Source organism: Nicotiana tabacum, chromosome 15, assembly GCF_000715075.1.
Source record: "Nicotiana tabacum cultivar K326 chromosome 15, ASM71507v2, whole genome shotgun sequence".
Classification (NCBI taxonomy): Eukaryota; Viridiplantae; Streptophyta; class Magnoliopsida; order Solanales; family Solanaceae; genus Nicotiana; species Nicotiana tabacum.
In genome coordinates this window covers 103,299,090-103,304,011 of record NC_134094.1, presented here as the reverse complement: position 1 = coordinate 103,304,011, position 4,922 = coordinate 103,299,090, and positions in this window count along the sequence as shown.

Sequence of the window (4,922 nt, the reverse complement as noted above, 5' to 3'; positions counted from 1 at the left end):
AGTATGCATGGAAAAACTGTGTGATTTGCAAGCAAGGATTAATCGTATCTGGATAAGTAGGTTTCCCTTTGAACTTTCCATAGTGAACTTATGTCGGATATTCTCGGTCAATCGGTAGATTTGATATCTTTGAACCGTCGAACTTTGGTGTATACCTAGACAACCATAAGTCACACAACCGACCCTTAACCGTCTTTGGCACTCATTGTTGTGTTCGTTTCAGCCATGAACACCGCCTGATTTCATAAGTGCGTAGAGAACTGGCCTTTCAAAGTTCTCCTTGAAGCGGCTAACACTTCACACTTACATAGGTGATTCTTAAACGTGTAGTCATGTAGATACACTATTTGATATACCTCGTATCAAATTTAAAAATTATTAAAAAGCCTTAATGCTTTATCCTTGGTACTGAACATTGTCTCATCATGAGAACGGACTAAAATTTTATTTGACAATGTTGAACCGTCATTAATGACTTTGTTTGATCTCCTTGAACCTAGATCTTGGGATCTCCAGTCTTCTAGGTAGAGTTACCGCCACAATGACTTATTCTCGGCCATAGCCCCATTCCCCTTGATGATTTCTCAACTACCTCTCTAGTTAGGCCTTTTGTAAGTGGATCCGACACATTATCACTTGACTTTACATAGTGAATCGTGATAATTCCTCTAGAGAGTAATTGCCTAACGGTTTTATGTCTTCGTCGCATATGACGAAATTTACCGTTATACATAACACTCCCAGCCCTTCCAATTGCCGCTTGACTATCACAATGTATGCATATTAGTGCCAATGGTTTGGGACAAAATGGAAAGTCTTCCAAGAAATTCCGGAGCCATTCAACTTCTTCACCGGCTTTATCTAAGGCTATGAATTCAGCCTCCATTGTAGAGCGGGCAATACATGTTTGTTTGGACGACTTCCAAGATACCGCTCCTCCACCAATAGTGAATACATATCCACTCGTGGACTTAGAATCAGTTGAACCGGTGATTCAATTTGCATCACAGTATCCCTCAATCACCGCAGGAAATTTACTGTAGTGCAAGTCAAAGTTCTGGGTATGTTCTAAATATCCCAAAACTCGTTTCATTGCCATCCAACGAGATTGGCCTGGATTGCTCGTATATCGACTCAGTTTACTTATAGCACAAGCTATATCTGGTCGTGTACAATTCATGATATACATTAAGCATCCCAACACACGAGCATAATCCAATTGTGATATGCTTTAGCCTTTATTCTTTGCTAATGCAAGATTCACGTCAATTGGAGTCTTTGCAACTTTAAAGCTCAAGTGCTTGAATTTTTCAAGTACTGTCTTAATATAATGAGATTGTGACAATGCCAGACCTTGAGGAGTCTTATGGATCTTAATTCCCAGAATTAAATCAGCAACTCCCAAGTCTTTCATATCAAACTTGCTATTGAGCATACGCTTAGTAGCATTTATGTTGGCAATGTCATTACTCATTATCAGTATATCATCCACATATAGGCAAACAATGACTATGTGATTTGGAACATTTTTAATGTACACACATTTATCACATTCATTTATCTTAAAACCATTTGACAATATTGTTTGGTCAAATTTCGCATGCCATTGTTTGGGTGCTTGTTTTAGTCCGTAAAGAGACTTAACAAGTCTACATACCTTCTTTTCTTTACCTGGAACTACAAACCCTTCAGGTTGTTCCATGTAAATTTCTTCCTCCAACTCTCCATTTAAGAAGGCCGTCTTAACATCCGTTTGATGAATTTCAAGACCATACACTGCAGCTAATGCTACTAACATCTGTATGGACGTAATTCTTGTAACTGGAGAATATGTATCAAAGTAGTCTAGACCTTCTCGTTGTCTATACCCTTTGACTACGAGTCTTGCTTTGAATTTATCGATAGTGCCATCATCTTTGATTTTTCTCTTAAAAATCCATTTAGAACCCAAAGGTTTATTTCCAGGAGGAAGATCAACCAATTCCCATGTATGGTTGTTCAATATGGATTCTCTTTCACTATTGACTGCCTCTTTCCAAAATAATGATTCGGAAGAAGTCATAGCTTCTTTAAATGTTTGAGGCTCATTCTCCAATAAGAAAGTCACAAAATCTGGTCCAAATGAAGTAGACGTTCTTTGACGTTTACTACGTCTTGGATCCTCCTGATTACATATACTTTATTTTGTTTCTTCCCGAGGTCGTTTAGATCCTTCACCAAACGACTCACATTTCTTTTTATATGGATATATATTTTCAAAGAACTCAGCATTATCTGATTCTATAATCGTATTATTATGAATGTCGGGATTTTCTGATTTATGAACCAGAAATTGATATGCTTTACTATTTGTCGCATATCCTATGAAAACACAATCAACGATTTTCGGTCCTATCTTTACCCTTTTGGGTTTAGGAACTTGCACTTTTGCCAAACACCCCCACACTTTAAAATAATTTAAGTTGGGCTTTCTTCCTTTCCATTTTTCATATAGAATGGATTGTGTTTTGCTATGGGGCACTCGATTTAATATTCGATTAGCCGTAAGAATCCTCCCCCCCCCCATAAGTTCTGTGGCAAACCAGAACTTATCAGCAACGCGTTTATCATCTCCTTTAATGTGCGATTCTTTCTTTCCGCAATCCCATTCGATTGGGGCGTGTAAGGGGCTGTTGTTTGATGAATAATTCTATATTCTAAACATATTTCTTCAAAAGGAGATTCATATTCACCACCCCTATCACTTCTTATCATTTTTACTTTCTTGTTAAGTTGCGTTTCAACTTCATTTTTGTATTGCCTGAATGCGTCTATTGCTTCATCTTTACTATTCAGTAAGTAAACATAGCAATATCGAGTACCATCGTCAATAAAAGTTATGAAATACTTCTTTCCACCGCGAGATGGTATTGACTTCATGTCACAAATATTTGTGTGAATTAAGTCTAAAGGATTTGAATTCCTTTCAACTGACTTATAAGGATGTTTAACATACTTAGATTCCACACATGTTTGACATTTTGATTTTTCGCATTCAAACTTAGGCAGTACTTCCAAGTTAATCATTTTCCGCAAGGTTTTATAATTGACATGACCCAAACATACATGCCATAAATCATTTGACTCAAGTAAGTAAGAAGAAGCTGAAATATTATTATTGTTTTCCACAACCATTACATTCAGATTGAAAAGGCCCTCGGTGAGGTAACCTTTTCCTACAAATATTTCATTCTTACTTATGACAACCTTGTTGGACACAAAAACGCACTTAAAATCGTGCTTAACAAGAAGTCCAGTAGAGACTAAATTCTTTCTCATTTCGGGAACTTGAAGGACATTGTTCAAAGTCATGACCTTGCCAGAAGTCATTTTCAGAAATATCTTCCCATATCCTTCAACTTTTGCTGTTGAAGCATTTCCCATATAAACTGTCTCTCTGGGTCCAGCAGGAGCATAACTAGCAAAAGCTTCTCTAACTGCACAAACATGGCGAGTGGCTCCAGAATCAAACCACCACTGTTTAGGATTTCCCACCAAGTTACATTCAGAAAGCACGGCACACAAGTTATCAACATCATCATGCTTTACTACCATGTTTGCTTGACCCCTTTTCTTGTCTTTCTTCGGAGCGCGACACTCCGTAGATTTGTGTTCGATTTTCCCACAGTTGTAGCAGTTTCCACTGAACCGCTTCTTGCTTGGGTTGTATTTCGGAACAGAAGCCTTCTTTCTCTTTTTGTTATCTTCACAATATTTGCTCCCATTATTGTTAAATTTCCACGGCCTCTCCTTTCAGCAGCTTTATTGTCCTCTTCGATTCTCAACCGAACAATGAGATCTTCAAGGGACATTTCCTTTCGTTTGTGTTTCAAATAATTTTTGAAGTCCTTCCACAACGAAGGCAACTTCTCAATCATTGCTGCTACTTGGAATGCTTCATTGATGACAAGACCTTCAGCAAGTAGATTATGAATAATCACTTGCAATTCCTAGACTTGGGTAATAACAGACTTGCTATCTACCATTTTGTAGTCCAAAAATTTTGCGGCAATGAATTTCTTCATCCCGGCATCTTCAGTTTTATATTTCTTTTCAAGCGCATTCCACAATTCTTTTGACGTCTCCAAGTCACTGTATACATTATACAGATTATCATCCAGTCCGCTAAGAATATAATTCTTGCATAAAAAATCAGAATGCTTCCACGCTTCAATCACGACAAAGCGTTCATTCTCTGGAGTTTTATCTGGCAGATCAGGAACATCTTCCTTGATGAACTTCTGTAGACATAACGTAGTTAAGTAGAAGAACATCTTCTGCTGCCAGCGCTTGAAATCAATCCCGAAAAATTTTCCAGATTTTTCTGCCGGTGCCAACGCCGGTGTTCGGCTTGTCGATGCGTTGGCAGTCACCGTCGGAACAGCTTAGTTTTCGCTTCCAGTCGTCATTTTTTCTGTAAAAGAACGACACAAACAAACGTTTAATAAACGTTTTCAAACTGGAGTAAAAATCACGTAGATTTTAATCTCCAACAAAATGCCACGAAGGCTTTACTCTCTAAAATGGGAGTACACAAAACCACAAAGGTTTTAGTTTGCAGAATAATAAGAATAACACAAATACAGAAATAAATATTAAATTCCTTAAGATTGTTAGTCCCGCCAATATTGCTGTATTTGTAAATAATAATTCTGGAAAATATAAGTTATCGTAATGAAACAGTAATTAATTCGAGCCCACTGAATTCACAGTGTTTCCTTAAGGAATTTAATCCCCTCCTAGTACCCAAGGTTATGGATTATTTTCTCCCAGGATAGAACAAATCACACACTGGTGTAGCGGTACTTCAAACCCCAGTGTTTCAGCGAACACAAAGTTCGGTAGCAAATCACACTTACAGTTGCTTTGTTTGAAGTTAAAAC